The 25,178-nt window shown below is 37.6% G+C and overlaps 1 protein-coding gene across 1 annotated transcript in view; it reads right to left on the bottom strand.

The window, feature by feature from the left end:
* LOC117289676 (alpha-(1,6)-fucosyltransferase-like) overlaps nt 1-17,250 on the bottom strand; it is a 66,617-nt gene extending 49,367 nt beyond the window's left edge. Inside the window, exons 1-2 of the mRNA XM_033770909.1 lie at nt 17,126-17,250; nt 10,237-10,295 (exon numbers count right to left, since the gene is read on the bottom strand). The gene's annotated coding sequence lies outside the window, so the exon portion shown is untranslated. The remainder of the gene's footprint in view (nt 1-10,236; nt 10,296-17,125) is intronic.
* Nucleotides 17,251-25,178: the final 7,928 nt, after the last annotated feature.

Genomic DNA, 25,178 nt, shown 5'->3' with positions numbered 1-25,178 from the left:
TTCTTTGTAAATACTTGGTTGTAAAATGTATTTTATTTAATAGGGCAACTCAAAATGATGAAACTACATAATGATGACAGCTTTTCTAATACTCAAACACAGATTTCTTTTAAATAATCGGACACTCTTTTGGTATTTTCAATATCATTTAGGAACAATTTTCAAAACATTCGAAAATTTTTGATATATCGAAAATATGATATTTCGATATGATTAAAAAAGTGACATCAGCGATTTCGATCTCAAAAGAATATCGAGTTTTTGAGTATTTCGATACATCGCTGGCTGTATCGAAACATTGCCATTAAAGCCATTGGACCCTTGCGGTTCAGAAAAAAAAATATATAAGTTCACAGATTTACAAATAACTTACAGGGTTTACAGAAGGCAATGGTGAAAGACTTCTCTTGAAATATTATTCCATGAAATGCTTTACTTTTTGAGAAAACAGCAAAACAATATAAATTCTAGTTAACGAGAATTAAGGATTTATTTTAAACACATGTCATGACACGGCGAAACGCGCGGAAACAAGGGTGGGTTTTTCCGTTGTTTTCTCCCGACTCCGATGACCGATTGAGCCTAAATTTTCACAGGTTTGTTATTTGATATAGAAGTTGTGGTACACAAAGTGTGGGCCTTGGACAACACTGTTTACCGAAAGGGTCCAATGGCTTTAATGCTGTTTCTTCACAAGATATTTGTTGCAAATTTTGTGGGTTATCTATACTATTAAAGCCGTAACCCGCGCCATCTTGGATTGAAATTAGAAGGTCCAGTGGCATGGCATCCTTGTGGAATTCAACACGGTTGTGTTGTTTCAGACGTCGGATTGCAAGTCTACAAAACCCTGACCCGAACTCCCTCAATACGAGTTGTCTGATTGGCTGGAGTCACGAGCGATATCTCCTTACATGTGTGGTTGTCTGGTTTTGATATGGGCCACCTGTTGGTCTAAGGGGGAAGCCGTAGGCTGCACACAGAGCCGCCTCTTTTAGGTTTGAAGTGGGTGGCAACCTCGGACTCCCATTAACATTCCAGAGTGACTCATTGATGTTTCGCAGAGGGGTAACCCTGTACCATTGGTGGTACAGTGCATATGTCAACCCCCACACTAAGAACGTATACATGCAAAAGTTGCAACATTTTCAAGAAGGAAGTGAATACATTACTGATTCTTTTCATTAGATTTTACCAATGTAACCTTCAAAAGAGTACATGAAATTACCGTTTAAGAATAGTATGCTTTCATAGTTACGAACTTTGTGAAACATCAACAGCTGTTTTTAAGCTGTAAACGAACACTCCATTGGTCAAAGTTCTGAAGCAACAAAATTGTTAGAACGTAGTTTGGTCAGGACTCAGGATGTACATTCTGCCAAATCCGTGTTTTGTATTAAGCAATCAACCGTCAGGTTTTGTTAACGAAAGAGCCCTCATGTGCAGCTGAATCGGTACGTACTACATTTTTACGAATTTCTCCATACAAAATTAACCAAATTGGACGTACAAACAAGGCAAATGTTTTCTGAAAGTGAAATAAGTGAGAGGATGTAGGAGTAATTATTAAAGACCAAAATTACCATTTCTCTTGGTTCCAGAGATAGTTATGATAACATATTAAATTGGATGTTTTATCAGGGGACTTCGTCACGCGGGGCGTGCGCCCCGCGGATGTTGACCAGAAAGTTTACATGAGAATTATTTGATATGAGAATAAACTAAAAATTAATGAGGCCGACTCTATGTTACCCCTCAAAAGCAGTGGTAAAAACAGTAGAATAGATATCTGTTGCACAGCATGTTCCGAAAACTCGCTTTATTTGGTACTCCGACAACTTTGTATGTGTCGGTTGGACGTACGCTCGAATTGGGTACATTCTAAAATCGTGTAATCGTTATTGGAAACAAAGCAAAAAAATCATTCAACATATAGGTTTTCTCGGTCAAATTCGGCAAATTAGCAGTCAATTTCATTTTTGTGCCTTCGAATTAAAGCTGTTTTGCCTCTCCAGTTGTTACTGCGTTTCAAATTCAGAATTCGGCCATTCAATTTCGTTGTGAGTCGAGTCAAATTCCTTAAGCACTCTGTTATATTTAGCGTATCGTCATTCTTTTTCGTGACACACACGCCCCAAGAAGCGTCTGCGAATTTGAATGCTGCTTTTATGAATTGTTAAATTGAATTACTATTTTGTTAAGTCGAATGACACAACATTACATTTGACTAATTATAAAACGAAATCGAATGACCCTTTTCAGTTGCATTCGATTTCGCGCGAAATAGAATAGCTTGGAGGTTAAATTGGCTGCTCATTTTCCGAAATTGACCAAGAAAACCTATATTATAGCAACCAGTCATTAAATGTATTTATTTTCAATGCAATTTTGCAGAAATTGACTTTGTCGTTAAAGTGTTCCGGGCCGTCCATACCAACTGGCGCGTTTTTATAACAAAACAATTATCTGCTGTTTACCAGAACTTCTTCATTTTCAGTCAGATAAACTATTAGGAGTTTGTTTTAAAGAAGGGTACCACTTTCATATAAGCCTTTTTAGTCGGATATCTTGTCTTTTATTAGCAGCGGTGATTATTGTTAGGGGGGGGGACACCAGACCTAGACCACTCAAATCAGTGGCTGTCGGTGACTATGGATTTGTGCGGAGGGAACCAAATACCATATAACCAAACTGGACTTACAAACCCTCAAAATAACAAGGCAAATGTTTCACACAGTTCGTAACTATGAAAGCAGTTTCGGCAGAACTCGGGGATGTACATGTTGCCAAGTGTAATTGAATTAAACCCAATGTGCTCAACACAATAAAATAAGTGTCATTATACCAGTGTACGTGCTATATTTTTAGTCGACTACGCGTTATTACCCTTGTAGTCATCTTAGCTGGAAAACACTCAGTGCAGTGAATACAATTGATACGATGACAAAAGCAGACTGAATTAAAATTATGCGTAAAAGAGGCGAAAAAGAATCCACATTCATACGAAAAATGCGTTGGCCCGCTCGATCACATTAAAATATCACGAAAACCCCCACATATCATGCCAAGTACGATCATTGCCAAGTTAACCCTTCCCCAATATTAAAGCTCAATTCCAGAAACAAACACCAATTCCTTTAGTTGGAGAACGCAAGAGAGAAGGTGAGGAGGGGATGCGATTTCACGATATGTTGTGCATGCTCAACATTTATCAAAATACAACATTAATGACAATTTTTCATACCGATTATAAATACAATTTCTAATCCAATCCTACGAAATGAGTAGTACCTGTAAGAACACCTCCCTTACCCCACATTACCTTTCACAACATTTGTAATACTAGAATCCTCCTCATCTAGCAGGATGCCGCGCCAAGTGCGGCATCCTGCTAGATGGTATTAAAGGGTCTGGCTACTTTTTGTAACATGAAACACAATGTCCATAATCATAGTAGAAAGCTTCCCTTATAATAACAATTGCAAGTGTGAGTATGCATACACATTCAAATTGGGGACCATAACAAAAGAGTCCACAATTGGAAAATGTGTACAAACCAATGGGAGCATTACAAAAAAGTAAGAATATTTAAGATGTCACACACGAAAAAAAGACGCAAAGTGTCTTTACCAACTCCTATATGATGTAAGGTATTTATGATCATGAAATAATTATTCATATAGCTCCTAGATGCATTTTCTGTGTGTTGACCTCGGCACGTGACTTTTTAGCGTGTCAATTATCCATGAGGAACCAGGAATTTGAGTGTGTAAGTATGGAATCAATGTGTGGTGAAGAGGTTTTTAACTAGTGGTTCTTGATCATTCTACCGAGACGAAGTCGATGTAAATTGTCAAGAACCAGGCCTCGGCCGGTTTAAACCACTTGTTGAAAACCGATTCACCACACTTTAATTCCCATTCATAATATACCTTTTCAAAAAAAAACATCAACACTTTTTGTCAAAAAGTAAAATAAATGCAAAATTTATAATTGTTCAATGATTTCTTTCAACACAACACCCCTCCAGCTATGAAATGGTAAGGCCCTCCGCCACCCTCGGGCAAACAACTCCTTATTATGGAATGCTATGCGTGTCGCATGTATCACGTGATGTGGCACAACTGTTTCAGCCGTTGCTCTCGACAAAAAGGAATGAAGAAACTGTCTTATGAGCACAGGTGCAAGCTCGCGTGTCACGCCCATGTTCCAACACTTTTTACTGGTTATAAACAAAGGTTTATACACACCCACAGGACGCGCTCTCCACCAATAGGAATAGCGAAACTGTGCGAGGTATTTATGAATATGATGATCACTTGTATAAAGATCAACTTCAACGTTTTGTCAAATACTGTGATTTAAACTATCTCCAACTAAATGTTTCTAAAACTAAAGAAATGGTTATTGATTATAGGAAATCACGCCGTCAACCAGAGCCTGTGATCTTGAAAGACAGGGCAGTGGAACGTACAACTTGTTATAAATATCTGGGTGTCGTATTTAACAATGAACTGTGTTGGCATGAGCATGTAGATTCCATTGTGAAAAAAATGAATTCTCGTATGTTTTGTCTAAGGAAATTAAATTCTTTTCGTGTCAATCGTAAAATTTTAGCTACTTTTTACGACACTGTGGTTGCTAGTGTTTGGGCCTACTGCTTGATCTGTTGGGGTGGAAATGTACGTGGGATTGCAAAGGATCGCATAAATAGAATGATAAAAGCAGCAGGAAGGATTCTTGGGGAGTCGCGGCCGCTTGTTGACACAGCATATGGGGATCTGCTGGCTGGCAAGCTAACAATGCTACTGAATGATGCTAACCATCCGCTTAATGATGCGCTTGCCAGCCAGTTGATCCCTAGGTCTGGTCGTATGCGAGCGCCATATTCTGCGACAAACCGCTACCCATCCTCCTTTATCCCTCGTGCAATAACACACCGCAATCTCAATTTTAAACATTAATTATAAATTATCGCCCAGGCTCCAGTAGTTTTCTTCTCAATTTTAAAAGTTTATTATAAATTTATCGCCCAGTCTCCGGTATTTTTCTTATCGCTTTTTAGTGTTTTTTCTTGTAACTGTATGTTTGGTAATGTTTTTAGTCAATGTTTTTACTGTATGCGAGTATTTGAATTACCCTTTTTGGGATCTAATAAAGATTATTGTATTGTATTGTATTGTATAACGGCTTATGTGTCTGCGCGTTTGTTGTGTGTCAATAAAACTATAAAACTATCAATTTTGTTTTAAGAAAAATCTTAAAAAAATTTTTTTTTTAATAGAAGCAATGTTTTCTTTATCATCATTATAACAAATTAGAATCCCTTTGTGGTAAGTGTTTTCATATCATCACAGTGATCCCCCTAATGTGTTGATGTAGATGGTGCCTAATGGTGCCTGCGTAGATTTCAGGGTGCGCCTTGTATGGCAAGGCACCTGATGCAAAATATTTTAAAAGTAATTTGGAGTAATGCGTCTTATCCAATGACCGAATTGACGGTAAGCCATTCAATATCTTTCCAATTATTACAAAGACAAACCATGCATTTTGTTCGTCTTCTACATTTAAGCCCCTATCACACAACTCAACTTTGATCCATGTAAGTTGTGACCGTGTAAAAGTTTCCTACACGAATACAAATTTAACCTGAGATTCCTTTCACACTACAGTATCTAACCCGGATAATATTTTAACCCAGTTCCACACGAACACAGAGCAGCGCAAGTTGTGTTTACACAACACTTCTTTTAACCCGCTGATGTTATTGTTTTCAGATAACATGATGAAAAAATAACTTGAAAGTGCCACGAGAGCGCCGTTTATTTTTTAGATGGCAGAGTTGCATGTAGGCCTGTATACATTTTTCTCCCCACTTGCCGCCGTATTTCTGGAAGTTTTACAATTAGGTTGACAATATCTATATTCCTTGTGACAGTTAAATCATACTCAAAACATGGAAAGAGCACATAGACAAAATAATCAGCCACTTTTAGATCCATTTTTGCAAACATAATAAAAACGATCCAGTTTTCCACAGCCAACCACATGAGTTGATCTTCTTCCTTCCCAGGCAACGTACAAGCTGTCTTATGGTGACATTGCACACCATGTGTACGAAATTTTAACACTCATCTTAGCCAATGACGTAATGTATTAGACCAAAATTAAATACTTTTCTCATTCCAAATGTGAATTATGTGAGCTATCATTCCAGCCAACATGTAGATTTCTTCATCGAAAAAACTAAACGGAAGCTACTGGAAAACTGGAACGTGCCTCTGCGCCTGGCAGGTGGGAGCGACAATTCGATGACCATGTCTTGTTTTCGTTGTACACCCAAAAACACGCGGGCATATTCAGAACTTGACATTGCTCGGACGAAAAGCTTATGTTTTTATTTAAATTTAAGTTTAAGATACCCTGGTGTGGATGAACAGCAAGTTAAGATTATTTTACTGCGATGTAATATTTTTTATTTTTTATGTTTGTTATTAGTTTTGCTTTTTTTAAATTTTGTATTGTATTTGCGGGAAGTTTTGCACAAGGTCTAAATACTGCAATATTTTGTTATGAAAGTCACGGTCATATAAACACTAAACCGGCGAGTGTTTACACTTAATCCAGAGAAATTGGAGTGAATCGTTTTAACACCGAGATTGTTGAGTTAACCCTACTCTTGGGCAGTGCTAAGTTTTACCCGGATTAAGCCAGTTTTTGGGCCGTTAATCCAGAGAATTTTTTATGCCAAAAAGTGTAGTGTGAACGCTCCGCTTAATCTGGAGAATCTCAGTGTTAATGTTGTCCTGAACACTGAAATCTCTGGAATTAAAGTGTAGTGTAAAAGGGACTTTTAAAAGTACTATTGACCGACCATCAGACATGCTTCTCAGTTTAAGATATGCAATTACACCACTTCATGTTAGATGCTGTGTACTGTTTATCAGCCAAATTTTCTATGCAAATGTTTTTTTGTCAACCTGAACAACTGCGGGGTGCCCGGAGTTTTTTGCAATTAGTTCAAAGTCACCTGGAAATAGAATTTTTTTTCTTTCAAACCTAAGAGTATATGCTTACGAGCAGTAAAACAATTTTTTTAGTAATTGTTTGTCACGATTTATATGTTTTAAAAAATATATAAAGTTGTTTGGGGGGCTGACTCCGCCTACCCCCTTTGTGACGTCAATCGAGGCAGACTTTGCCTGCAATGCGTATAGTAAACACACGTGCAAAGTACATGTACGTCCAAGTCGTGAGTTGGTACATTTCAAAAAGTGTTTTTCTGCATTCAGCAGCAATACACCTGGTCGGCATTGCCGGAAAACTCTACGCATTACAGGCAAAGTCTGCCTCGATTGACGTCACGAACAGCGCCCTCTCGGGTCGGGGTCTACTCTTAAATTTGTAAATAACATAAGAACTGATTTTTTAAAACCTTAGTTAACTGTTAATTCACATTCCACTCATCAAGACACATATATTAGTGACAAAAGCTTTATTTTGAAAAAATACCACTTCCAGGTGACTTTAACAACTGATTAGGGTATCAATCACGACATTGCATTGTTTAGCCTACACAGCTATGCACTACTGCATCATTTCAACCATACAAATAGGGAAAGAAGGTACTGGAAATCATGCTCGTAATCTCCCTCTATTCAGGGGTTGTTGTGTAATCCCAATTTAAGCCTTTTGTCTTTTTGTTACACAAATGTAGTCCACAAGAATGGACAGGCTGCCCAAATTGTTTTTATTTGTATAAAAGTCCAGGTGTTTCTGAGATTCCAGCATACAGACGCGATAAAATACTGACAACATCTAGGAACAATTGGTTGTAAATTTCTGTCCAATGGTAGTGATAGTCTTTGCAGTGATTAATAATAATAATAATAATAACTAGAGGTACATGTACAGTTTTTGTTTACTACAAAAACAAGGTGTTCGTGGTGAGTGAGTGAATGAATTGGTGACAACATTTTACCTCATCAATCCAATGACTGGTTAAGGAGTTATGATTTTTTTACAAATTAAACACCAACTTCCGGTTTGCATTGGAGAAAAGGTCAAATAGGGGTTACTTTTTATGTAGTGCGTGATAAGTTTATTAAGACCTTTTAAATGATGGATGGGTTGTAAAAATCCAATATTTGGTTTAGAAGTTATGGTTTGTTCAAATATAAAGTTTCAACTTCCGTTTTGAACCGGAAGGTACTGTCAAATGAGGTCACACTTGGTAGCGTTGGTGATGTCTTTTGAGTCCTATCTTTTGACGTATAGATGATAAAAATCAAATCATGTGGTTTAGGATTTTTTTATTTTTCAAACAATATATATCAATTTCCAACTTTAACTGGAAGTCAAGGTCAAACAGGGTCGCATATTGTATAGCACGTGATAAGTCTATTAAGACCTTTCAGATGATGCATAGATTGAAAAAATCCAATGTATGGTTCAGATGTTATGATTTTTTTCAAATATAAAATTTAAACATCCGGTTTGAAGCGGAAGACAATTTTTTTCAGGTCACAAATTATAGCAATAGTAATGTTTTTCAAAGCCTTATCTGACGACGTTCAGATAATAAACAACAAATTTCTGGTTCCGGAGTAATATTTTTTGAAATAATTAACTGCATCTTCCTGTTTAACTGGAGGTCAAGGTTTAATAGTCAATGTTGTGTATCGTTTCTCAAGTTGTTACCTACCCAATGACGTATAAATATATAAAAAATCAAATGTGTGGTTGTGAAATTATTTTTCTTTGACCAATTATTTTCAACCTCTGGTTTGAACAAGAAGCCAAGTTTAAACTGATTTCATTTGTGTAGATCCTGACTAGTTCATTAAAACCTTTCAGCTGATGTATGACTTGTAAGCATTTTATAATTATGTGATGGACTATCTAAAGGTGTATAATGTATCTTATAACATCAATGCATATGTATTCCTACTTGTAGTTTTGGTGCGAGACGTTGTTCATTATTACTCAACTACTGCGATTCACCGCGATTCACTCAGCGCTCGATGTTACTAAAAACGTTACAGCGCCCTCTTTCGCTGGACTAAAGAGAGCACTTTTGGGAATTCCCGCGCTTGCACTGCATAGCGTACATAGCGTGCGTTGTTGATCAAAATGGGGTAAACGCGTGGGTCAACAGGTGCTTTGACGTCCCTTTTCGACTGATGTAAAGGTCAAAATTTTGTTATTTCTGTGCAAAAGATTGAGCGGGATTGCTGTTTTACAATCTGAAACAAAAATTACGTTGAAATGATCAGTAGTTTTAAAAACATGAATACGATAAGATTTTATGAAATTTTCAAATTTTGTTTTGCACTAGAATTATTAAAAATATTTTACGTGTTCTGTGAAGCATTTGTCCAACTTTTAATGATCTATCCGATGATGTGTAGATTGTCAAAATCCGATTCATAGTTTTTGAGTTATGATTTTTACAAATATTAAACTTTGATCTAACGTAATTCAATTCCCGATGACGTCATAATGACGTAATTAAGTATGTGTTGTCTTGATACTGAGGTTCAACTATCTGTTGAGTTTCAATATTCCATTCAATCTCAATCTTGAGTTATTTCGTAGAAAAGCTCGAAAGTTGTTTTTTGACGAAAAAAAACCAAAGGTGAACTTCGACCCAGGGTAACGACCCGGATGCTAAGGTTGTACGATTTTGGCGTTAACTTTTCAAATGTTGCCCCAGTCTTGGTCTATCAGATGCGAAAACTTTGAACATCATAGCTTTCATATTCGTTGAGATACAGCAAAACGAAAATGGTCCCTTTTCAACTTTAAAAACCCTGTAATTTGACACCTAATGACGTCATCATGACGTAATGAAAACTGTGCCGTCTTCGTATTGAGGTTCAATTGTCTGGTGAGTTTCAAGGTTCAGTTTGGCTTGAATCTTGAGTTATGCTGTAGATAAGAGTTGACGGGAAGAAGAAGGAAGATGGAGAAGAAAAAAAAAACAGAGCAATAACAATAGGTGTTCGTGCATCAGCACGAACACCTAATAACCAGATTTGTATAGCGCCATTCCTTCTAGATCATGACGCTCAGCAACAACAGGCAATGAAAAACAAAACGAAGCAAAAAAAACAATTAAAGAGTAACTGGGAACAGGTGGGTTTTTAAGTGGTTTTTGAATGACGAAACAGTGTCCAGTGGTTGTAAAGTAAAGCCCTAATCCAGATAGTACTGGACAAAAACAACATTGCTTACCTCTCTGATCACCATTCTACATCTAGATCACTGGCATCATTATAAACACACATGGATATCTGATGAAGAGAATAACAATTTATCCAATTACATTCACATTTATGTCTGTTGGGTGGTAAAACAAGGGCAAATTGGTGTGTGAGTTTCACCAACATAATATAGGCTACTTTTAAAAACACTGCATCACTATACTCCACTATGCATTGCAAACTTACCACTACTTATTGACTTAAGTACAATGTACTTTCAATTATAACTTAAAGCTAATCTTTTCTGTAAAGAATTAATTTCTCTGTGTAAAACCATTGAAAAGAATACCGAATTGATCGAGTCACTGACATGAATACAGGAAATTTGAAGATAAGCTTTAACTATTATGATCACGCAGGACAGAGTAAATTGGTAGTAAATCCATAGCCAAACAGATCAACCTATACTGGAACAGTATTCAATGCCTCCATGTAAATTTCTACCTGTATTTACATTTGTTATTGTGAAGTGCTTTCAATGCCTTTCAAGATGGATTTTGTTGCTGTAGTGTATACATTCAAAACAGTATGACAATTTTATGAGTTTATACTGATATCAGATCAAATGTTTATATTATTTAATAAGAGAATCAATGTGTGGTGAAGAGGTTTTCAACTAGTGGTTTAAGCCCGCTGAGGCCTGGTTATTGATACCGAGACAAAGCTGAGGTAAATTACCAAGAGCCAGGCCTCGGCAAATTTAAGCCACTAGTTGAAAAATGATTCAACAATCTTTGATTCCCATTCAGAAATACCTTTTTGGTCAAAACATCAACACTTTTTGGTCAAAAAGTAAAATAAATGCACAAATTATTATTGTTCAATGATTTTTTTCAACACAACACCCCTCCAGCTCTGAAATGCTTGGTAAGGCCCTCAGGTAAACAATTCCTTATAAGGAGATTGCTGTGCGCGTCGCGCGTGTTGCATGATATATGTCACAATGTTCCAGTAGTTGCTCGACCAATAGGAATGGAGAAACTGTCTTATAAGCACAGGTGCATTAGCTCGCGTGTCACGCCCATGTTTCAACACTTTTTACTGGTGTTATATCATCCGTTCAAACACCCCCACGTGATGCCCTCTTGGCCAATCAGAATGGATAAACTGTCTTAGGTATTTATGAATGTGATTTGTAAGTAATGTTATGTAGTTTATTGTAATGTAAGTTGTTACTTACATTATTAAATTGCCTCAATAAGCGGCCAAAAGGGCCAAATGACAAACTGCAACAACTAACTCTATTTTCGGGAAACTAACTCTATTTTTGGGAAACTATCTATATTTTCGAGAAATTAACTCTATTTTCGGAAAACTAACTATTTTTTAGGGAAACTAACTCTATTCTCGAGAAATTAACTCTATTTTCGGAAAATTTGAACTCTATTTTCGAGAAACTAACTCTATTTTCGGGAAACCAACTCTATTTGGGAAACTAACTCTATTTTGGGGAAACTAACTCTGTTTTTGGGAAACTAACTCTATTTTGCAAATATTGGAGATGTCGCAAAATATCTTTGCAAAGAAATGTGAAGAAAAAAATTTGCGATGGCCCTTCAGGCAACCCTACTATTTTTTCAGGAAACTGACTCTATTTTCGGGAAACTAAAGACTGAGTAAAACTCAAAGTTGGTGGCGTATGTACAGTTGTGATTCGCTCGGCCACAGCGGCCAGTCTATGGGGACGAGCAAACAGTTGTGATTGTTACTCGGCTGCATGTCCCGTACCCCCTGTGCGTACGCGTAATTAAATCCACATAAAACACATATAATTGTTGCCATTCTAGTCAATGGATGCCCACGTAGTCGTAATTCAAAGCAGGTAGTAAGACTATATTTCGTAGGACGTCCTGTTTTCAAGGTGTCCCAAAAATCATGGCAAATCTGTGACCTCTCTGTCCACAGTCCCTAGATAAAATGTTTGTGGTTTGACTCGCCAAGCAAAGAGTCTCCTTTCCCTTGACCAAAACTACGTATCACGTAAGGCTCCACTGGGTAATTGCACTTGTAAATACAAAGTTTTGTATTTTAAGCATTTCTACAAGGTACAAAAATGTGTCATAATGTTGGGGCCATATAAACAAATTTCAATTCACAGTTCATGATGATCAAGGGTGGGTTGGAGGGTTCTAAAGCCGTGTAAAATTAAGGGTAGTGTGTTATGATTAAAGAATTTTTTTGAACAAATTCCTATTTAAAGGCAGTGGACACTGTTGGTAATTGTCAAAGACTAGCCTTCACAGTTGGTGCATCTCAACATATGCATAAAATAACAAACCTGTGAAAATTTGAGCTCAATCGGTCATCGAACTTGCAAGATATGAATGAAAGAAAAAAACACCCTTGTCACACGAATGTGTGTGCGTTTAGATGGTTGATTTCGAGACTTCGAGTTCTAAATCTGAGGTCTCGAAATCAAATTCGTGGAAAATTACTTCTTTCTCTAAAGCTATGGCACTTCAGAGGTGCTGTTCTCACAGTGTTTAATACCATCAACCTCTCCCTATTACTCGTCACCAAGAAAGGTTTTATGCTAATAATTATTTTGAGTAATTACCAATAGTGTCCACTGCCTTTAAAATTCTTTTTAAACAAAACAATACATTTATTCATTGAAAGAGCCTGAAAAGTTGAGTGAATGCACTGTGATCAGTGAGTGAATGCTGTCTGCGGCAAAATCATTAGTCTTGTTTCCAACATAGTCGCATGCGGTTAGACGTTATGAAAGGCAGAAACAAGATAAAAGTTTCATTTATCGAATTAGACCATTAACATGGGTAGAAAACAACGCAGAAATCACACATTAAGGTAAAGGTATTTATGAATTGGAATCAAAGTAAGAGTTTAAAGGAAAGAAATATTTGCATAATTTTGCTATTAAATTTTTAATTAGATATTTCATGCACTATCACCATTTGTTTTGAAAAGAACTGCACACAGCGCTTGTTGAAGATACTTGAAGCATTGTTCAGCGTATGGCTTCACCAGGACACATTATTCCCAACAACATGTGAAATCAGAGTACTCCAACAATGGAGGCATTAATTATTTGCAAGGCCAACAAAGATCATACCATCAAGGTGTGAAAGCTGTAACATAAGTTTTTAACAGTTGTTTGCATACCTTAAGTAAACTAAGGATGGGTAATTTAGGACATCAGTTGACACATTGCCCTTCACATTGTCAGTGACTATCCAGCAGGAGCACAATCCCACTGGTCCCCTAGCCTTTTTACTTTCCATACCTGTAATATTTTTTTCACAGGACTCAGGGAAATACTGAGTATACAGTTCTAACACACATCGGTGTATGGGTAAAAAACAAAATGAATAGCCTTTATACAGACAAACAAACAAACAAACGGCAAAGAAGAAACAAGGACAAGACAGCAGTCAAAACGAACAATGACATTACAAAATGCTGACGACAAAATACAAAGAATATATAAAACCAGCCCACTGTTCTATCTTAACCGTGGTCCGTTGACCAGAATGCCAGTGGAACTGGCGGTGGACAAGCTGAAACTTGCCAAGTGTTTTTAGTAACACTAATGTTTTTATAAAAGTACATCACATGGAAATTCTTTGGTTGTGTTGAGTGCTTACAGTAAACCATGGACTAAAAAAACTACCTGAAGACCATTATATTTTCCAATTTGTTCTGACAAATAATCTGACCTGTTTTTAAATTAATTAATAGTGTTATTATGAATTTTTTAAGAACAAAAAGGCACTCAAACTAACGAACCCCCTCACACAATTGACTTGGTACACAAAATGGCTAAAGTAATGCTTTCAGTTTCACTCAGTACAATTTATTTGACATTGCAATTCATATTGAAATAGCGATGATTGGACATCGAGATAATGTATTAGGCCTAATTGGTACAGTATGAATTATGACGGACCAGTCAAAAACCTGGCGGACCAATAAAAATCAAGCCAACTGGTGGTCCTGCTCGCCAGTTGTGAAAACAAAGTAAAGGGCAACCCCTGGTGGTTGTTTGTCACCCGGTCTTTCTGCCCGACAAATGAATATAGGTAGGGAGTCCGGCAAATTTTCCCCATTTTCATAAAACCCCAACAAGATTTATACCATTGGAAAGAGGATAGCAAAAGCAACCCAATGGTGTTTGTTTAATTTCAATAGCATGGGGAAGTTATGCTCATTTAAATGTGACAGAGGGACATTTTGAGTCTGTAAATCAACCGATTAAAAGGGCGTGGAAATTGCTCCTGATTTATTAATCAAGAGCATATTAGACAAAATAAATTTGACATAACATGTCAATAAACAAATGCTAATAAAGAAATACATTTTTGTGCAGTATAAGAATTTGTGTGGCAAAAAGGATTTACCATAGTTACCAAGTATTTTAACAAATATCAATTCATTGGAGTAGTTATAAATGTTTACTTCTCTGTTTAATATGACACAAACGTTAAGCCCTTTTTTCTTTTTTGGTTTTGATAATTTGTTTGTGGTTCCATTAAACAAACAAATAAATAAAAGTTTTAGTTTAAAACATTTATGCAACCTCCAACTATAAAAAGAAGCTTAAAAAGCCATCAGAACATACTTTTACCCTCTCTTAAATGAACCCGTAATAAATCCCTTGCGAAAGTCGCTAGATGTTTCTTATAAAATAAGAAGTTGCGAGTTGCGCAATCTTTTACAGACTGCTGTCCATCACTCACACCGCAACGCTTGCTAATACGCCATTTTTAAGTCAGGGGAAACGACCGTCGAAATGGAAACTTGCGCAGACACGGTGTGTTGGAATGCACAGTGCTGCGCTGCGTTTCACCATCGACCCGATTTTTATAGAATTTCTGGAAGCACCTTCTTTATAAAAATGCTTTGCGATAGTTTATAATACACAAAAAAAGTACATGACACACAGTTCAGTGTCTAACCTTTGAAATAATTTTCTGTCAAAGAACTAAAACGCCATTTTGAAGCATTTTCAAGAGAAAAATCTACATTAACGACATATTTCATGTGTTCAAAAAATTTGGCACAAACTGCATTTCGTTGTCACATGAATGATTTCAAAATGGTACTATTGGAAAGCGGACAAAATTCTACACCATGTACTTTGGTTTTCTCGCATCACCTTGAAAGAAAGAGCACCCTCCGGTGTTCTTGAGAATACACTTCTTGTGGCAGTCAACAAAATGAACGTTAAGAAATGCTGTTTACTCACGGTCTGTATTTTCGTCAGGCTATGCTCAAACATTTATAAAATTATGATTTTTTTGTTATGCCGACAATCAAACCAGTGAAAGTGACCGGCTCTACAAAAATGGGTATTAGGGACAAAATAAATAAATTAAGTTACATACACAACTGAATTTATGTTATTATAAAAAGCTTTATTTTGGTGTAGGTTTGAAACCTGTGGCATTTTGCATTCAAGAGAATACTGATGTTTGCATATTCATATTTTACAATTTAGTTTAAAGTACCTTCAGTTTTTTCAACTTTAAAAAATATAAAATAAATTTCTGTGAAAAAACTATGGAAGTATTTATACAATAGAAGTCAATAAACCAAGAAAGACAAAATCATGTTGTAAAAATAATTTCAGCATCTCAACATTGAACCCCTCTTTAAATGTAATTAGCATAGCGTCCCTTAATACCCATTTTTGCAGAGCGAGTCACAGAAACATCATCCAACCTCTAAATTTCAAAACAAAATTATCATCTGGTAGATTGAGTTTCATTCTCCTTCAGTCACTAGATAGATCACATGATGTGGTTGCTATTTGGGATTATATGGTGTGTCAGTATGGGGAAAAAAATTTAATATTTTAAGTGAAAATGAGAAGAATAAAAAGAAATTGTTAACTGCAGATAAATAAATTCTGACAAACAATAAGCCAGATGTCTTGGGACAAAAATGAAATTAAATCTAAGTTAAATAGACTTAAAGCCATTATACACTTTCGGTAAACAGTATTGTCCAAGTCCCACACTTCGTGTATCACAACTTATATATAAAATAACAAACCTGTGAAAATTTAGGCTCAATCCGTGTCGGAGTCGGGTGAAAATAACGGGAAAATCCACTCTTGTTTCCGCGCGATTCGCCGTGTCATGACATGAGTTTAAAATAAATCCCTAATTCTCGCTATCGAGAATTGATATTGTTTTAATGTTGGCAATGTAAATAGTGGATTATCTCTCGCAACAGAAAAACAAAACTGTTATGTTAAGATTTCAACGCGATGAAGTGTAAGTGTTATTGTAAAAAGGTTGGATAGATGATTTGTAAATAAATCATTTAGTTTTTTTGTTTTATCATTTTCCTCCTACTGAAAACACATGGTGACACCAGGATAGGTGGTAGTTTTGAAGTAAAATGGTACGGTTTTTGGTGTGTGTTTTTCTATTTTAACTGGAGTGGTAGACCTATAATAGTCAAGAACTCATGATGTCTGTTCCTCACCCAAAAAAATATCACACAGGCGCAGACCTAGACCCAGTGAGTTAACTGGGGCGCTGTACTCCTTTTTTCGAATTTTGATATTTTCTGTCATTCGAAATTTTGACATTTTCTGTCATTAGTATGACAGAAAATGTCAAAATTTCGAAAAAGGAATACAGCGCCCCAGCTGGGTCTACCTCCAAGAGTCCATGATTGTATGGTTGTACCGTGTACCATATGTACCATGTACCATTGTCCCGTACAAACCACACACTGCACGTATTCAGTATCACGCTTCACCGAGCATCTCCCACCACACATCACGTATGTACACACGCAAACACAAAAGGGAAAGTGTTTACTGACTTTCATGAACCTTTGTTGCAACCCCTAAAGCTTTTGTTGGGCATTTTGATGGGACAACATACCAGAATACGACCGTCCAAACTTCTTTGCACAACCCCTGCAGATCTTGGCGACTTCAGGCGAATAACCAAGAAGTGCACTCAGCCAGCCCTTCGCAAGTCCGTCTACGTAGGGTCGCCATCTTAGGCACGCCAACTTGTACTATTTTGCCACTATTGATTAACGCCCTCTATCGGCGTAAGACATTGAAGGTTTTCTTAATCCAGACGACACAAAATAAAGAGCAAAAGAACGGGGGAACTTGGAAAACAACAAAACACATTTGTCATATACATTTTCGCAAAAAAAAACAGCAGATCAAGAGAAGAAGAAAAAAAATCGCCTCATTTATAGGAAGGGGACAATATTAACGGAAGCGTGTGAAAGATACGGCGTAAATCAAGGAAATGTTGCATTAATCTTGTTATGCTCTGGTGCAATATCTTCGGTCAATCAATCATTACGAGGCAAAATGAGTTGTGAAACAGCCTCACAACCTTTGAAATGTGAGCAGCCGTATAACACTTTAACAACACCTTAGGTGCGGATCTATGATAACAGGTTTTAGGGGCAAATCTGTCAGTTGTGAAGCCTTTGCTTTACGGCGTGTGTCCGGGCCGGGACCGGGAAAAGTTTGCATTCAATATTGGTCAGACCCAAAACCTCAAACATATTGTTTTTATTCTGTGTGTGAGAGCCATACAGATATTGGAGTTTGTAGGGAGGGGGTGGGTGGTATTTTTCTTTTGTTTTGCTGAATCTCGTCGCATTTAATTTCCAAGATAATTTAAACGCTGTGAAAGACAAATGACACAGTCTGAGGGCGACGGGACGGAATTTTAACCTTATTGATTTTTATTTTTAAAACAAAGTATAAAAAGTCATATCAAACTTTGTTGTGATCAGTCCGTTGTTCCTAGCACGGAGCATGGAGGTAGAACCTCCATGAACTACCTCCATGTTCATGGACGTGATATTCTGTCCCGTCACACCTTTTACATCTATTTTTTTTTTTAAAGTAAGTTTTCGTAAGTGTTGAAGATCAACAAATTATGTGTTTTTTTATATTTTTGGACCCAAAGTTTATTCAGGACAATTTAAAATTGTCATGACGGGACGCGGGAAATAGTGCGACGGGACAGAAAAATGCCCATGGTGGGGTACAGGGTTTGGTCTTACATTTTTACATTGTGCAAAACTTGGGCTTTATGATAAAGGTGGTCAAAAAGATGGGGGGGGGACACATTTGTATTGTGTCCCCAAGGGCGTTGATGGGATGGGGGACGGTGGGGGGGGGGGACATGTCCCCTCACTTTTCAAACTCGGGGGGGGGGGGCACCATATCAGATGCCCCTCCCCCCATTGTCATTAGAAAATATGCAACAAAGTATAAAATAATATACCTAATTTTTTTGATATGATTACAATGTTTGTTTAAATAAAAGAATTGCGAACAAACGGTGAAATGTCTTCTTCAATTTCATCTTTATTTTGATCATGGTTCTGATGGACATCGCTCAGAATGGTGTTTGGGGCCTAGACGATATAAGTTTCGGGGCCTAGACGATATAAGTTTCGGTACCATATACACGATGCATCCGGAAGTTTGTGTGTGCACGCTCGTGCAAAATGTTTTACCTTTATTTTACAATCACACAAGTACGGAAGCCCATTAGCGCCAGTAAAATATAAATTTCAAATCCGTTATTACGGATTAGCAATCCGTTATTACGGATTAGCAATCCGTTACTACGGATTAGTAATCAGTTATTACGGATTAGTAATCAGTTATTACGGATTATAGTAATCCGTTATTACGGATTCATAATCCGTTATTACGGATTAGCAATCCGTTATTATGGATTCATAATCCATTATTACGGATTCGCAATTTGGACAGGGAACTGTCCGCCGTCTTTTTAGGAATCTTAGATCCCGACGGAGTTAAGTGTAAGGAAGATGCTTCAGAGAAGGTCTTCGTTTATATAACTGTCATAAGAACAATGATTAGAAGACAGTTGTAGCTCCATTAATTCTGGGTGACCCAATGATTTTCTAAGTCCCCAGAGTGAAATAATTAAAAGGATAAAAATCAAACTAACATCACTTGGTTGGCAAAATTGACATTGATTATATCTGAGTAGTTTTAATGAAATACATCAAGTCGAGTCTCCACCGTGAAGCATTTTTTGTCATGATATATCTACATGTATCCACACCCTTCAAATTTCCGAAAACGCTCGTTATTTGCCTAACAGAAAAACTATGATTTCAAGTCCAATAAACCATGGTGGAAACATGAACAGTTGTTTTATTATTATTTTTTGTTGAACATTTAACATTATTTTAACATGTAACGTTGCAGAAATCGGTCCCTAAAAACAGTACACATTGCCCTGGATTTGGCGAATGTTATGAAGTAAATTTAAATGGTTGGAAAGATGTTTTTAAAGTATAATGTAATGACCGCACACAATGCCATTTGTGTGATTTTCTTTATACTACGTGAAGTAAAACTGTTCGTAATTTTTGGGTGGTGTCAAATCTTTGACTCCACAAAATGGCGGACGCCAGTCGATAGCTCTCGTCAATCAAACCACTGCACTCTAGGCTGAGTAACCAGCACATAGCACCCTCGGGGGATCCTCGAGGGAATCCGTAATAACGGATTACTAATCCGTAATAACGGATTGCGAATCCGTAATAACGGATTTGAATTTTATTTTTTGTTGGCACAAATGGGCCTTCGTAAAGTCTTACTCGGCTTGCCCACTGTTCAGGTGAGGCTTTCTGTCAAAGAGATTTCGCAAGAAGAAGAGCACAGATAAATTTAGACAATATGAGTGTCCAATCACAACCTTGCTTCTGAAAATCTTAAATTGAAGAATCAAACCTGATATCAATGAGCAAAACTCGACTCCAAACTTCGAAAAGAACAACATACTGTACGGTCAGCTCTTCTAAAGATTATTATTATATAGTTATTATTATTAATACTATTTATTCGGCCAAGATTCAAAGACAATAACGTTCACAAAAACAGTATATACAAGTAAACATATTAATTAAAGGCAGTGGACACTATTGGTAATTACTCAAAATAATTGTTTGCATAAAACCTTTCTTGGTGACGAGTAATGGGGAGAGGTTGATGGTATAAAACATTGTGAGAAACGGCACCCTCTGCATGATGTGCCATAGCTTTCGAGAAAGAAGTAATTATCCAAAAATTTAATTTCGAGACCTCAGATTTAGAACTTGAGGTCTCGAAATCAACCATCTAAACGCACACAACTTCGTGTGACAAGGGTGTTTCTTCTTTCGTAATTATCTCGCAAGTTTGATGACCGATTGAGCTCAAATTTTCACAGGTTTGTTATTTTATGCATATGTTGAGATACACAAACTTTTGCCAATAGTGTTCACTGCCTTTAAAGACAGCTATAGCAAATACATAGGCCCTATAAATAAAAATGTTTTAAAATGGTGTTAAAGAGATGGGTTGCGTTGAGCCATTGCGCCGGACGGGAGTTTCGGCTCAGGTCAGCTGATACACACGGTAAAAAATGTAGTAAATTTGAAGGTAAAATATCTTAAAATAAAAGAAAAAGAAAGGAAACAAAAACATAAAGAATTCTCGAAATTTTACCAGATAATTTTTCGCGATGTTGTTACAATTAAAAAAGACTGTGCATACGACGATGTTTGAATTTGATAGAATCTCGGTACATGAGGGAAACAAGTTCCCAAACTCCATCGGATGATGTTATTGTTAATTATCACCCCCTGTAACTAATAATTATTTTGAGTAATTACCAATAAAGCCTTTAAGAAGGCATTTTTCACGTTCAGGGGAAAAAAGTATAGTTTTGAAGCAGCAACAGGATACAATTGCCCAAGTTTTTCTTACTAGATATGAAAAGACCAATGTTGGCCCTAATCACAAATAAAAGGAAAATTTTCTGAGACCCCTGGCAAAATGACATTTTGGGGCTTAAAAATATACTGTAATGCATGATGCGAAAATAGCACAAGGGTGAAATTTAAAGCAAATTTTTGTTTCTGAAGGAAGGCTAAGGATGATACTTTGTAGTGATATAAAAGTTTGTTGTTATTAATAAGTGCATTTTGGTGGGGTGGAGTTGTAAATATGAGCAAAAAACATTTGTTTCAGACCCCAAAATCTAAAATGGGGGGAAAAATGAGCTGTAACCATGACAACGGGCTATATAGAATTGAAAATGCATATTTTTTTACTTGCACCCCAAGGCCCTTCCACCCACAAAGTATAAACAAAATTAATGTTTTGACAGTGAGCACATTATTTATGTCGAATATTTACCTGAACTGACAAACAGGAAAGATCTTTTCTTAACCTAGAAGTCTCCTGAACACCCGAACTGGGCCGAATTTATAAAAACTATAGCAATTGCTCACGCGAGCAAACGCTAAAGTTCATCAGCAGAAGCTGAAGCAAGAGGCAATTGATTAAGGGAATCAATGTGTGGTGAAGAGGTTTTCAACTAGTGGTTTAATCTCAACGAGGCCTGGTTCTTGATAATTTTACCGAGACGAAGTCGATGTAAATTGTCAAGAACCAGACCTCGGCTGGTTTAAACCACTAGTTGAAAACCGATTAAACACACTTTTAAACATCAACACTTTTGGTCTAAAAGTAAAATAAATGCAAAAATTATTATTGTTCAATGATTTCTTTCTACACAACAACCCTCCAGCTACGAAACGGTAAGGTCCTCATCCGCCCTCGGGTAAACAACTCCTTATAAGGGAATGCTGTGCGCGTCGCGCGTATCGCGTGATGTGGCACAACTGTCCCGGCGGTTGCTCTCGACCAATAGGAATGAAGAAACTGTCTTATAAGCACAGGTGCAAGCTCGCGTGTCACGCCCATGTTTCAACACTTTTTACTGGTCATAAACAAAGGTTTATACACACCCACGTGACGCGCTCTCCACCAATAGGAATAGAGAAACTGTCCGAGGTATGAATAAGGGATCGGAATCAATGTGTGGTGAAGAGGTTTTCAACTAGTGGTTTAATCCCAACGAGGCCTTGTTCTTGATAATTATTTTACCGAGACGAAGTCCGAGGTAATATCAAGAACCAGGCTTTGGAGGGTTTAAACCACTAGTTGAAACCGATTCAACACACTTTGATTCCCATTCGTTACATATGATACAGCTTTATAACCACCACCAACAACTCATAATGAAAATGGAATGGCACAAAATAAACACTGGGCCCCAAGGGACGCCCGTCCTTGCACCACTTCCCCCTCGGGCGCCGCCCGGCCGGCCCGAGGGACGCCCGTGCACCCCTTCCCCCTCGGGCAGCCCGGCCCCGGCCCAGCGCTCCAGATCCCGTCACGGCCATCCATCTAGACTTGTGGACAAGTCGTTAAATCGGCCCCACGCGCTGAGATAGTGCTCTCGCGAGATCACTGCTCTCGCGCGAACTGATGGCTCCCCGATTTCGACTTGTCCACAAGTCTACCATCCATCCGTCGACTTGTCTTGACCCCAAGTCGAGTTGTCTTGACCCCAAGTCGAGTTGTCTTGACCCCAAGTCGAGTTGTCTTGACCCCAAGTCGAGTTGTCCGAACGGACGAGTTGTCTAGTCTCCACACAGAATACAACACACACAGTCGTCCCAAGTACATTCTGACCAACATTCTGGACGCTGTGATTGGCCGGATGGCTGTTGATAATTCCATGTTCCATCGATTGAAAAAAGAAATTAAGGGAAACCCCTGTTATCTATCCTTACTTCATTAAATCGAAACTTCAAATCTCAAACGTTCTGAACTTTCAACTACTACATCTTAAATGAAGAAAAAAAAACCACAACAGCTCCCAACTTCTTCTCACAACTGGAGTATAACAAATGTCTTACCAAAATCGATGGTTTTGGAAGAAGAAAATTATTCTCCCTATTTTTAAGTGTGAAATCTCAGCAAATGGCCAAATTGCAATCCCAGTTGCCTTTTCTGAATATTTACACTAACAGACTGTAATCACACTCGACGGTTCATATACTGATTAAAATTGCCCCCATTTTCCCGATTAGAAAATAAGCAGGAGATGCATATTTTGCATACTCAAATAACTAATTTCAAGGATGGCGTTTTCGCCTCTATTTTCACTGATTTGTACACACTTCCTAATAGTTGTAGAATTTGATATCATTGTCACATCAAATGTGCATGTAAATGTCTCTTGTAACCAGGAAACCCTCCCAAACAAGTACTACATTTAATGTATTCCAGGTATCAAAGGTGTCAATATATTTAATTAAATTTGTTTAACCATGGAGCAATATTACTAGTTTATTGCTCCATGGTTTAAGTAAAGTTACATGCGTATTATAATTTATGCGCTTACAAGAAATGCAATATTGACTGCTCCTTTTTTCGTGCGTGACCTCGGGGGGGGGGGGTAATTAAACCGAAATCGAAGATAAAACAAGAACTTCCAAACTTCAATAACTTAAATTCAGCATAAAAAAGTGAAAGCCAGTCCGAAAGGGAAGCAAAAAATGCAACAATAGCACAAGCGCGAGTGGAATACGGAAAAATATTGCGCTTCTGCGTCCCATATCCAACGAGGCCGAAGGCCGAGTTGGATATGGGACGCAGACGCGCTATATTTTCCGTATTTCCACGAGCGCGCGTGTGATAACGTATTTATCTTCAAGCAAACTTGGCGCGTGACATAGAACACACAAGACGCATGGTAGTGATATTAGCCGTGCAATATTATACACATAATGAATGTTTATGAGTGCAATGGTGCGAATAATTGTTCATGAGTTGAAAGATGGAATGTTTTATATAACACCCAAGCAGATCCTTGCCATTTGATTGGATGATTGTCCGTCACGTGATAGCAAATAAAAGTACCATTGCACGCTGAGTCACTCACCGTGCTTTTTCGTTCCATCCGAAAAGTACCATTGCACGCTGCCAGCGTGCAATGGTACTTTTCGGATGGAACGAAAAAGCTGAGTAAAAACATCACTGCGTGCGCGTTGTCTTCGGTAACGCAGCAAGGCATATTAGTAAAATTACTAGCATTCGTCTTCTACAATTAAAAATTGGAGGCCTACGCTTTGTTTGTTTTGAAAGTTGTATCTTTCAATCAAAATGACAAAGATCTACTTGGATGTTATATAAAACAAATAATGAATGTTTTTATTCGTGCAATGGTGCGAATATGTTCATTCGTTGAAAGCTGGAATGTTCCATTCAACTCGGCTCCGCCTCGTTGCATAGAACATTCCATCTTTCAACTCATGAACATATTTGCACCATTGCACTCATAAACATTCATTATGTGTATACTATTCAACGAGGCGGAGCCGAGTTGAATGGAACATTCCAGCTTTCAACGAATGAACATTTTCGCACCATTGCACGAATGAAAAACATTCATTATTTGTTTTATATAACATCCAAGTAGATCTTTGTCATTTTGATTGAAAGATACAACTTTCAAAACAAACAAAGCGTAGGCCTACAATTTTTAATTGTAGAAGCCGAATGCTAGTATTACTAATATGCCTTGCAGTAACACTGCTGCGTTACCAAAGACACGCGCACGCAGTGATGTTTTTACTCAGCTTTTTCGTTCCATCCGAAAAGTACCATTGCACGCTGGCAGCGTGCAATGGTACTTTTCGGATCAGCGTGCAATGGTACTTTTCGGATGGAACGAAAAAGCACGGTGAGTGACTCAGCGTGTATTGGTACTTTTATTTGCTATCACGTGACGGACAATCATCCAATCAAATGGCAAGGATCTGCTTGGGCGTTAAAGGTTTTTATCACCGCTCCATTCTGCCAATCTGATTGGATGATTAGCGCGTACTTGAAGATAATGGCCTTTACCGCGCTGGGAAAAAAACCACTGCCCGCGGCAGAGCGAGCGAGGCTGGCTCTCTATGGTAACTAAAATTGGTTTGTACCACATGACCTGACTGGCCAATAGGCTGCATGCAGCCAATGCAATCATAACACACACACCACACGTACATAACGTACTTACGTACGGACGGACG

This window comes from Asterias rubens, chromosome 1, assembly GCF_902459465.1.
Source record: "Asterias rubens chromosome 1, eAstRub1.3, whole genome shotgun sequence".
Classification (NCBI taxonomy): Eukaryota; Metazoa; Echinodermata; class Asteroidea; order Forcipulatida; family Asteriidae; genus Asterias; species Asterias rubens.
Note: the sequence above shows the minus strand (reverse complement) of the source record. Positions and strands in the feature narration are given on the sequence as shown.